This window comes from Petaurus breviceps, unplaced genomic scaffold (assembly GCF_028583685.1).
Source record: "Petaurus breviceps papuanus isolate PSGF00001 unplaced genomic scaffold, PetGlider_PUasm1.0 90925, whole genome shotgun sequence".
Classification (NCBI taxonomy): Eukaryota; Metazoa; Chordata; class Mammalia; order Diprotodontia; family Petauridae; genus Petaurus; species Petaurus breviceps.
The window spans coordinates 32,999,047-33,011,400 of record NW_027187380.1 but is presented as its reverse complement, the minus strand read 5'-3'; the positions used below and the strand labels follow the sequence as shown (position 1 = coordinate 33,011,400).

At 37.9% G+C, this 12,354-nt stretch overlaps 1 long non-coding RNA gene across 1 annotated transcript; it reads left to right on the top strand.

Moving 5' to 3' along the window:
- The first annotated feature begins 358 nt into the window (after positions 1-358).
- Positions 359-2,067, top strand: LOC138152326 (uncharacterized). The gene is made up of 2 exons (XR_011166073.1): positions 359-629; positions 1,647-2,067. It is a non-coding gene; the product is annotated as an uncharacterized lncRNA (long non-coding RNA).
- Positions 2,068-12,354: the final 10,287 nt, after the last annotated feature.

The window sequence follows — 12,354 nt, the reverse complement described above, 5'->3', positions numbered from 1 at the left end:
ATATTTGTAATCTCTATAGGCATTGTGAATATGGCATTGCTGATACACCTTCTTGCTGTTTCTTGAACATTTTCATATACCTAGAATGTCCTCCTTCCTCATCTCTACCTCCCAGCCTTCCTTCAAGTCCCAGCTAAAGCCTCACCTTCTACAGGAAGCATTTCTCAATCCCTCTCAAAAATCTAGTGTCTTCCTTCTATTGACTATTTCCTATTGATCCTGTATGTCGCTTGTTTGCATATAGTTATTTAAATGTTGTCTATTCCATTAGATTGTGGGCTTCTTGAAGGCAGGGACTATTTTTTGCCTTTCTATACCCTGACATTAGCACACTGCCTAGCCACATAAGTACTTAAAAGTTTATTGACTGACTACATGAACTTGATTGTTTAGACCTGGGATTTGGTCCTTCCTAAGACTGTCCTTGATTCATTTACTCCTTCAGGAGCTATTATGTCTTTTTGTTTGTTTTGTTATTATATATTTGTTTTGTTTTTGATATGTTTCTCTTTTAATTTTGTCTCTATCAGGTTTTTTGAATATCAGAGGTTAGGACTGACAACAGTCCTAAAATCAGTTAAATGGTGGAAGAGCCTCTAGAAGACTTTACCAGCAAGCAGCAGAGCAGAGTAAGAGCAATATCCTAATTCTTGCCTTCATGCAAGCTGGGATAGTTTTTTTTTTTCCTTTAAAGACAATGAAACCATCCTGAACTTTTGATTGGCTCCGGGGATTAGACTAAAGATTCAGGCTACAGACATCATATCACTTTCCTGGAAGATGAATATAAAAGAGCCACCGACTTTCCAGGTGCTCTCTCTGATACTTGGCTGATGAGTTATAGGGATAAAGATCTAGCAAAGGAGATTGAGAAAGAGCAGTCAGATAGGTAGGAGAACCTGGAGATAGCAATGTTATGAAAACCTAGAGAGAAAAGAGGATCAAGGAGATATGGGAGATTTAAAAGTGTCAGAGAGTATACAAAGAGGTCAAAAAGGTTGAAGATTAAGAAAAAGAAACATTAGATTTGGCAAATAAGATCATTTGTAACTGAATACAGTACTACCCATGTGGTTGGTGAGTAAGGCTTTTCAATTCATAGTGGGCTTCTCAATGTAAAAAGGTGAACATAAGCAGAAGCAGTAATATCCAGGCTACAGGAAAGATGACATTTCTTGCATTCCCATTGATCCTCTTGACAAGTCAGGAAGAATTGCCCTGTACCAACATCCACTTGGTGTCTTCTGATCGACCAGCTAGGACTTACCTTGGGAGCCCCATGGAAAGGCAAGGAATACAAAATCTTTGAGTAATGAAGGCAGGCTAGGGGACTGCTTCTTTTCTTCTGTGGGGACTAGGTTAGACACATGCACTTCCCTTGCTGCTAAAGACAGAAAGCCCCTTCCTAATGATGCCACATGTTGGTATTCTAAGCCCCCCCTGACAAAGAGGTAGTCAACAATCGAGTTTTGTACTGGCAGCAATATGAAGGGACAAATAAGTTTTACATTACGGTAAGCAATAGGATGCAGTGGATCAGCCTTTTGTCATTGTACATGCCAGTGACCATTTTTCTGCCACTGAAAGCCACTCTGCTAACTCCTCCACTAATGCCTGTATCTCTGCCCATTGTCTGCTCTTCCTAGTGTATAAGTTACTGCCTCCTGCTACTGGAACATGCACCTTTGACTCTTCTGCCAAGGTCAACTGCTACTACCTGTGCCAGGCAGGTCAACTGCCACTACAAGGGCCTGAACTCTCCTGCCCTGTGCTGGGACAGAAGCCTCCTACAGTTCTGAGAGCTATTGCCCTGCCTCACTGGGGCCTGATTCTGCTACGTTGTGGCAGGATGGACTTTGTTTCACTTATGCACACGGTCACTGAAAGCCTGCATTACCACTGCCCTCCAAACCTCAAACTCTCTCAAACTTTCATTTTTCCCCACATAGGCTGTTTTCTCTCTCCATCTCAAACTCCTAAACAAATAGGATTAGATAAATCATATGGCCATCAACAACGTGTGATTTGTCTCATTGTGAGATAGCTAATAAATATTAAAATAATTCATAACAGGCAGCAATTGCTGCCAGGATTGAGTTTTCATTCCTTCTTTCCACAAGGCTAACTGTGTATATAAAGTGTTGGATATATCACTAATCCATATTTAAGGTGATTGCCAAAGACCCAGTATTTTTCTAGTTTTTCATGTGTTCAAACAAGGGTAAAGCTCACAAATAAATGTGTGTATACATATATATGTATAGACACATACATATATACACATATGCATACATATATACATACATGTGCATGCATATATACATATATATATATACATACACTTAGGAAATAATACCAAAGAAAGGGTAGGATCTAGTGAAATAAGCAAGGTCTTCTGTGAGCAGGGAGGTAGGAAAATGAATCAGTAGTTTGGTTGCCTTCTTTGTTACCAACTATAGGAAAGAGGAAGTTATGGAAACTTTGGATATGGGACCAAATAGATTCCAAGCATGGCCATCAGGTCTAAAATAGGAGAAATGCATAGACAAAGGCTAACCTGGAAAAAGATGTGAAACTGAATTTTCAGTGTTGCATGAAATGAGCAGGTACGTGATCCTCAGCCAGAGGTCAGTCTAGACCCAGAACATTATTGAGACAGACCTGTGACTATGCCTCTATATGTGAAATGCACCTAAAACAAGGGAATGAACACAAAATCCTATTAGTTAAGCAGGCTTAGAGTGACAGGAGATTTTAGTATGATGGATAACAAGCTTAAACACTGGAAGCAGCACCCACATAGGATAACATTGAAGAAATTACTCAGTTATGGGTTTCAGTAGTCATTTTTATCAGGTCATTTGCCATGTCTTTTGATATCTATAAAGAGAACTAAAAATGTAGTAGGAATTTCTTCCTCTATTTAGGTGTAGATACGTTCCTTTATTGGATTTAATTAGTACTCTTTCTTCTCCCTCACCTTCTTGGTCCTTGCTATTTTATTTCCCCTTTTGGTCTACAAGTTGACAAGCTTCAATTCTTTTCAGAAGACTAGCTAAAAACCACAGCACTAACACTTCCAGCTGTGTGATTTATAGTTACTGAATCTAGAGACTAATTATAGGATTTATTAATCTAAGTCCTCATTTGGAATGTACCATACAACTGTTTGTGAACAGGCACAATAAGAGTCTATACTTCCTTAAGCAAATTAAACAACAAATAGGATTGGTTTGGTTATTTTAAATCTTTTGGTACTAAAAACTAAAAGACCTCTGGCTATTTGTTGTCACCCTATGTCATGTTAAATATATATACCCAGTATGCATCCCATGATTCTACACCAATTCTTTGCAGTCAGCTAAACGAAATTTCCCTGGGCTACTCTGAGTAAATGTGGCACATGCAAGGAAAGGGTTGCCAAAAGAGAAAGCAATGAGTGGGTGAATCACTCAGCAAAGTGACCCCCAAATTACTTACAATGCAGTAGGGAAGAAGATATGCTTCACAGACTCACAAAATTTTAAAGTTGGAAGGAACCTCTGCAATCATCAAATCCAGCCCCACCAGAAAATAAGCCTTTATAACATACTTGACAAGTGGTCATTCAGCCACTTGTGCAAAAAGGAACAAACCACCACTTTTCAAGGGAGTATGTTCCACTTTTTTTAAATGAACAGAAATCTATTTTTCTCTTTCTCCTACCATTGCCCCTTTAGAAAGAAAGAAAAGAAAACAAATTCCTTGCAATAAATATATATAGTCAAGCAAAACAAGTTCTCTCATTGGCTGTGTTCAAAAGATAAATGTTTCATTCTTTACCCTACGTTCTTCACATCTCCTGCAAGAGGATGCTAGCATATTTCATCTCTGGGCCTTAGGAATCATGAATGGTCATTTTTATTGATCATAATTTTTACAGCTTTCTAAATTTTTATAGTATTGTTATTATATAATTTTTTTCTCGTGCATCTGTCTATTTCTTTATAACTATTAGTTATAATAGTTAGAAAGTTTTTCCTGACATCAAGCCTCTCTGTAACTTAAACTCATTGTTAATGGTTCTGACCTCTAGAACCAAACAGGATGTCTAATTCTTCTTTCATGTAACAATCCTTTAAGATGACTTCCTGGGTCCCTCCTGAATCTTATCTTCTCCAAGTTAAATATCCTCACATTTGATTCTCATATAGCATGTACTCAACACCCTTCACCATCCTTGTTCACTTTATCTAGATACACTGTAGTTTTTCAATGTCTTTAAACCAAAGCATCAAGAACTGAATATTATTGGGTTTAGCTGTGATCTGACAAGGATATAGTATAGTGTATAGTATATAGCATATAGTGTATAGTATATATATATAGTATATAGTACAGTATAGTATATATATAGTATAGTGTATAGTATAGAAGATTCCTTCTTCCTGGAAGCAATAGCTCTCTTAATGCACCCCAAGATTACCATTAGCTGGTTTGGCTGCCTCATTATACTGCTAATTTTACTGAGCTTTCAATCTTCAAAAAAACCCAGATTTTTTTCAGACATGCCTCTCCATTTGTACTTATGAAGTTGATTTTTTTGTATAGTAGGTAAAATTTTACATTTATCCTTATTGAATTTCATGTTATTTGATCAAGCCCGGTGCTCCAGTCAAGATAATTTAGATCTGTCATGCCAGTACACTAGGTATGCCAGTACATTAGGTATCACTCTTGTACTTATTAAATTTCAACAGCTCCCTATTGCATTATGATTTGAACTCCTCTGTTTGATTCTTGAAACCATTCACAACTTGGATTCAACTGATCTTCTCATTCTTTTTATAAATTACTCACTTTCCCACTTCCTGCACATCTAGACCCACTGGCCTTTTTACACAAAGCTTCATTTCCTGATTCCATGCCTTTGGAATTGTTGTGTCCCCCATATTCCTCCATGCCTGAAATGTACTTCTTCCTCACCTCTGCTTCTTAGATTACCATGTTTCCCTCAAAAATTAGCTCAAAGTCACCTTCCATATTGTAGCACCAATACAGTATTTACAGCTCCCATGATCATGATCAAGACCGTTACTATAAATATCACATGACGTTGGATCGCAAACTATACCAAACCCTCCATATAGAGGACAGAAATGAAATATTTATTTAGATGCCAGAAAACCAAATCCACAAACCAGTAAGCTGATTCCATCACAGTACCAAAGATATTAAGAAGCCATAATAACATTGAGAGCCACAGCATCCTTTAGCCTTCCCACAAAAAAAAATTAGATCAATAATTAGTCACAAATCTCTCTATCTTCTTGCCTGAACTTCCTCTCTCTCCCACCATCTCTCTGCCTCTGATTCCCAGCTTCCTGTGGGCTCTTCCCTTCAGCAAGGTCCTCCCACCACAGGTTCCATACATTCAGCCTGTTAGGGGGCAGAGTTACTTTCAAAGCAGGGGAGGTCTTCAAACTCCCCTAGGTCTATTAAGGGGCAGGGAAGATCTTCAAATTCCCATTCCCATTACACGTAAGAAGGCTTTACTGATTTCTCCCCCAAATTGCCTTGTATTTCTTTTGTATGTACTTCATATATACTTATATAGTACAGATTATCTTCCTTCAGAATGTAAACTCCCTGAGTTTCCTGTTTCACTTTTGCCTTTGTATCACCAGCACCTAGCAGTGTCTAGTACATAGTAGATACTTAAATGCTTATTGACTAATTGATGGATAGCCTGTCAAAATCTTTTTGAATCCCAATTCTGTCATCCAGTATGTTAGTTCCCTCTCCAGCTTTATGTCATCTACAAATTTGATGAGCATGCCATCTATGCTTTTATTCAAGTCATTGATAAAAATATTAAATTGTAGAAAGTCAGGCACAGACCCCTGAGGCATACCCCTGGAGCCTTTCTGCCAAATTTACTTTGAACCATTAATAATTACTCTTTGAGTCCAGATACACAACAAGTTCTAAATCAACCTTCCTGTATCATTATTTGGTTTCTATCTTCTTGGTTTTTACAAAAACGGTATGAGATTCTTTGTTAGAAGCTTGACCAAGATCTAAGTAAACAATATCTAAAATATTCCACTAATAGTAGATTACTAATTAGTTACTAATTAGTAAGCCTATCAAAAAGGAAATCATGATAGTCTGCAACAACCTGTTCTTGATGCTTACTTTTCTACATATTCACTACTGATATCTTTCACAAACCATTCCAGAATTTTCCCAGGAATTATTGCTAAGCTCACTAGCCTATAGTTTTCATATTTTATTCTCCTCCATTTTTGGAAAATCAGAGTAACATTCACCCTCCTCTAATCTTGGGGTATCTCTTCATTCTCCACAATCTTTCAGATATTACCTACCTAAGCAATCACATCTGCCAGTTCACTACTCAAGAATGTAGTTTATCTGGGCCAGAGGACTTGAATTCATCAATGAGTTAGATGATCCTTCCTATCTCCTCATTTATCTTGAATAACAAATCCCTGTTAGCCATTTTTGTTCTAACATTTCCAGCACAAATGTCATTCACTCTGGCAGAGAAAACAGAGAAGAAATAGGGTACAGTGGAAAGACTCTGGAGAGGACCTAGATTCAAATCCCTTGGACTCCTTGGGCCTTAGCTCCTTCATCAGTTAAATGATGAACTAACTGTCCCCTGAGGTTTCCTCTAGCTCTAAATCTATGATTCTATAAAAATAACCAAACAGCTCTGCCTTTTTATTGCCAATGACTGCTGCCTCTTCTACTCCCTAACCAATGGTCCTTGATCAAACCCTTTCTTATTCTCTTCCTCTAATAGCTGGAGGAGAGGGAACAACCCTTTTTGTTATCCTTTGTCTTCCTAGCCATGCTCAATGTATTCTGAGTTTTATCATTCTTGACATGATTTTTACAGGAGAAGAAATCAAACACATGTACAGACACCATCAATTTTCTGAGGTAGAATTAATCAAGTGGAAGATGCTGGGGATTTGCTTCCAGAGGACAAGAGGACTAGAATGTTTGTGGACATCTCTGTTGGCCTACCATATAGTTGTGAATAGCTTTTTTTCATTGGCTGCATAACAAGAAGTGTTGGAATTTTTTAAATGGCTTGGCAATACCTGCCTTGCTTTATCATATGGTCTGAAAGTGAAGGTGACTATCACTCACAGCATGAAGTAAGGGAGAAGAGCCTCGGGGTTGCCTCTTCCTTACTCCTCAACTTAGGTCATATGGCCTTGAGAAATAACCCTGGGTTTTGGGCCTTTCATTCTTTTCTTTTCTAGGTACAATGAGTGAAGTCTCTGCTCTGCTCTGAGAATGTGATTCATGGGGATCCAGGAGTCTAGAAATACAGGACAGGTGTTGCAGCTATCCCAGCAACAACATCCTAAGAAGCTTAGGTCCTGAGCTCCATCCCAGCACAAGTTGGCATAGCTTTGTTGCACTTGATGGGACAAATGTTATGGAAGAATTGAGCCAATCTAAGAGCCTGGTCTTCTCCATCCTCCTCTCCAGAGACCAATGTGATATGGGGGGAATACACACTGGAGGTATTAGGAAAAAAATGTTTGCATTCTTATTCTTGCTATATTTTTTAAGTAATGTCAAGTTATTCAATGTAACTAGATTGCTAATCACTGGGCCCCTGAGGATGAGAGGAAGACAAACAGTGGGGAATTGAGCTAATATCAGAGTAAAGAGACTCCCCTGCTCCTTAGGGGTACTAGAGAACCCTGAGGGGGATAAAGTATAATAGGCTAGGACCTCAGAAAGTGAGTCCAAGTCAATCATTTTATACTACTTTCAATTTATCTTTTGTTATCTATCCTTGTTTTCAGTTTCCAAAGTAAATATTCATTAATCAAGACTTCTTTCCTATAAAAAAAATGTTCACAAGTAGTTCTGCTTTCCAGTGAAATTACTTCAAAGAATACAAGCTTGTACACATCTTTTATCTATACAGGTTTTTGAATTTGGAGAGTTGGAAATCATGGGGAGTTATTACCACCCAGCCACTGGACTAGTGCCAGAGGATAATTATTTAATTTGGCCAATACAGTAACCAAGACAAGTTATGTTGCATTTAGAGTGAGAAGGAATCAGTGCTATTTCTGGAAACTTTATCCTTGTGGCTTAATGATATGAGAATTTCCCTAGTATTATTTATTGAGTCTAGTCTACCAAACAGGAGGTAGTGTGAGAAATGGGAGGTAACAGATTAATTTGAAATTGAAAAACTCATTTTTCAAAATCCAGGGTTTGCAGGGATACCAGAAATGAATAAATTATTATGGTGGCTATTTTCATGGACCAATGGCAATTTAAATTTTTTCCTGATATTATTCCACAGAATAATTCAGAACTTTTTAAACTACTGTTCTTTGTAAACAAAGAGGTCATTAGTTGGTGTATTTCATAAGTACTGAACATTTATTCATTATTGTCCACCCAGCCATTTTCATCTTGCCTTTCCATAGGTAAGATTCCTTTCGCTGTGCAACATAAGCCTCTGGTTTCTCAAGGCAATAATGGAAATTCGAAAATATGATGATACTATCATTGAAATTTGGAGCTCATCAAATTATCCAATAAAAGCTACCCATGAGATTATAAACTAGATGTTTAAGTTAGGAAGAACTCAGAATGCCAGCTATCCTTTTTCCATTTTTGAGGGAATAGTGTTCCCCTTAACTTTAGAGTCATCAAAACTCACATAATTGCATAGTAGTGCTAAGAGCAATGAAAATGATGAAACTTGGAAACATCCTGTCTCTGTCTCAAGTTATTCCTGTTAGGGGAGACAATGAATCAAGACTCTTTCCTGTTCTCCAGCACTGGCTCAAGTGTTTATATGAGCAGTCTGGTGATAGCTTCCTCCTGATGTAAGACAGAAAAGTCAGCATTTGGGCAGCCAAGTTTAGGAGGTTGGATTTCAGCTTTGGATTCATACTCTTCATGTTGATATACTTGAGAAATAAAAGGCAACCACAGTCCCTTGCTGTTGACTTGAGAATCCAGGAAACCTTTGTACCCTCCCAAAAGAGTGATGATAATAAGCAGTTAAGGCTCACACCTCCTACTATGCCCATTAGATTATATGATCTCTAAATGAATTTTAGACTTCCCAATACTTTGAAATATCACTTGAGAAACAAAACATGGGGAATGCTAATATAAGTAATATAAATATGCTAATAGCAATTGACTTGGAACTTTTAGGATTGGGGCTATACATCAAGGAAGTTACTGAAAACAAGCATCTGTATGTAAAAAATGTTTATTAGTAGCATTATTTGTGATAATTAAAAGCTGGAAACAAAACAAATGGAAAATGGCTAAACAAGTCATAGTATTTAAATAGTGAAATTTTGCTATAGAAATGACAAATATGAAGAATTCTTCCCTCTTTGGAATGTAGGGATTTGTTTGGAGGGTATGAATTGGATAATCACCGAGGTCCCTTCCAACTCTAAAATTCTATGATTCTGTAACAGGGGATGACATTATTCATTTGACACTGTGTGTCAGGTATTGTTCTAGGTTCTAGGGATACCTAAACAAAATGAAACAATTCCTGCTCTTGAGGAGCACATGCTACTAGGTAAAATAATATGTACATATATCAGCAAATATAAAATATATCCAAATTATATCCCTAGTTGTGGTGGAGAAGGTGCTAGTATCTAGAGCTATCACTACACCATTCTAGTGCAGGCCCTCATCCCCTCATGCCTGTACTATTGCAATAGCCAGCACACCTGCCTCAAATACACTCAATACATTCCCCATTAGGCCACTAAAGTTATTTTTCCAAAATATAGGTCTAATCAATGTCATCCCACCCCCTACTCAATAGACTCTTATTGTCTCAAATACCAAAATCCTCTGCTTGGAGTCCTTCATAATATAATCCCCTACTACTTTTGTAGTCTTCTTATACCTTCTTGCTACATGCTTTTTGATATAGTGACAAAGGCCTCCTTGTGGTTCTTGAACAAAACATTCCATCTTCCAACTCTAGCCATTTCCTCTGGCTGTCTCCCATGCCTGGAATACTCTCCCTACTCATCCCCACCTACCACCTTTTCTTAATTCCTTTAAGTCCCAAATGAAATCTTATCTTCTACAGGAAGCCTTTCCCACCCCTCTTAATTTTAGTGTCACCCCTCTGTTAATCATTTCCTATTTATCCTGCATATAGCATATGTGTAAATATTTGACTGTGGTCTCCCCCATTAAATTGTGAGCTCCTTGAAGTCAGGACCTATCTTTTGCCACTTAGCACAGTAGGTGCTTCATAAATGTTTATTGATTGATAAATTATCAGGATAGAATTTGTATAGGAGGGAATACTTGAGCAGAGCCTTTAACAAAGCTGTGGGTCCTGAGGGACAGAGGTGAGAAAAGAATGTGTCAGGTATGAGGAACAGCTTAGTATGAAGTAATGCAGACTGAAGAAAGTATCATTGACTTGAACAAAATTAAGTCAAATATAATACTAATCATACCATTAACATGAAAAGACAAATCTCTTTTTTTCTGTTAAAAATTAATAAACTACTTGGAGGGAATGTACTTCACAGAGGTGGGAGTGTCTGTTGGGAAGAGTCTCTTGTGCCAAAATAAACCATATCAATGGAATAAATCAATGAATCAACAAGTATTTATTTGCGAAGCACCTATCATATGCCTAGTACTTTAATAGGGCTGGGGAGGGGCGGACTGGCTCCAGTGTCGGGATGACCTGGATCAAATCCGGGCTCAGATACTCAGCACCACACTCAGAAATAACTGGCCGTGTAACCTTGAGCAAGTTACTTAACCCCGATTGCTTAAAAAAAAAAAAGAAACAATCCTTCATCTCAAGTAGTTTATATTCTACTGGAGATGGGGTAGGGAAATGGGGTAGACAATACATATATACATACATACATACATACATACATACATACATAAGTATGAAGGGGTGTGTATGTGTAGTATGCTGTTTTTTTTCCCATGTAGGTTATATATGTCCATATGAGTCTATCTAGATGTGGCTTGCAGTGAAGCAAGAATAGATATCTAATTTAGAGTGTCCTCCCCACACTTCTCTCTAAAGGAGACTTTGATTCCTTCAGGAGGCAAAGTAGGAGGTTGGGGCCAGCAGCTGGTCATTATATTCTCCTCAGAGAGAGAAAAAACTGGGCTAGAATTAAATATTAGCCTAGGAGGGATAATTTTTAGGTTCAAATTTCACTCCTGATTGTTATCCCTTGCATGGAGAAAAAAGACTCAAGTTCTATATCTTGATTCTCTTCCCACCTGTTCCTATAAATACACATAACAAATAGCAAATAAATCCACTTATCTAAATAGATAGCAAGCAGGAATCAGAGAAAGTATATGTAGGAGACAATATACTAGATTACATAGAGTGAATGAGCTTTGTGTTTGGGAGTGAGATAATTCAGTTCAGACAAACAGAAAGAGAGTCAGTCTTGAAGTCTGTTGAAGTCTGTAGTGAAGCTCATCAGGGATAGGGACATGATAAAAATGGCCAGCTCCTCTACCTGTGCCTTCTTCCCAGAGTCTTTCTCTCCCTTCAGGCTCCTGAAGAGAGGCTGTAATAATGTGTCTTTCTCTCAAAGCTCAAAGCCCAGAAGATCAGGAGTTTTCTTCTCTCTTGCTCTCACCAATTTTGCCTATCTCTCGGTCAGGTGAAGGATAGTGAATAATCTATCTCCACCAGTGAGAAGGGAGTCTCATGCAGTTGGCCCTTTGAATCCAGAGTTACAAGTAAATACATACATACATAGATATAGATACAGATATAGATATACACACAAACATATATATATATATATACATACACATGCACAAAACAGATACAAGGTAATCAAATGCAATGTCATTAAGAAAACAGTGGGGGAAAAGAGTGACAAGAAAAGTTTTAAGGAATTTATAAGACAGAGGTAAGGATATTGTTTGTTTGTTTGTTGTTATTGTTTTTCCTTTTGAAATAGGACCAGTGACATCATGGGTGATATCCTGCATGTGAATTGAATTTAAGTGAGGCAAAGATGCACAAAGTTGGCAGCCTCACCCTTTCTTCCTGAGTCACCAAAGTCCAGTGATGGGAGAAAGTCAAGATGACTGGCAATGGCCTAGGATACAGTGGATGACCTTGGGGTCTTTGATGCCTGACTAAGCTCTAAGAACTCCACAGCATCCCCCTTCAGCTGCCTTCATGGTCTTTGGAACAAATTGTTCTCATCAGTCCATTCCACTGGAATTCTTTACATGCTTGAGGTAGACATCCCTCTAACTCATTAACAGGTTTGAGACCCATTGGTAACCTTCAGCCTGTTTTAGTCTGTC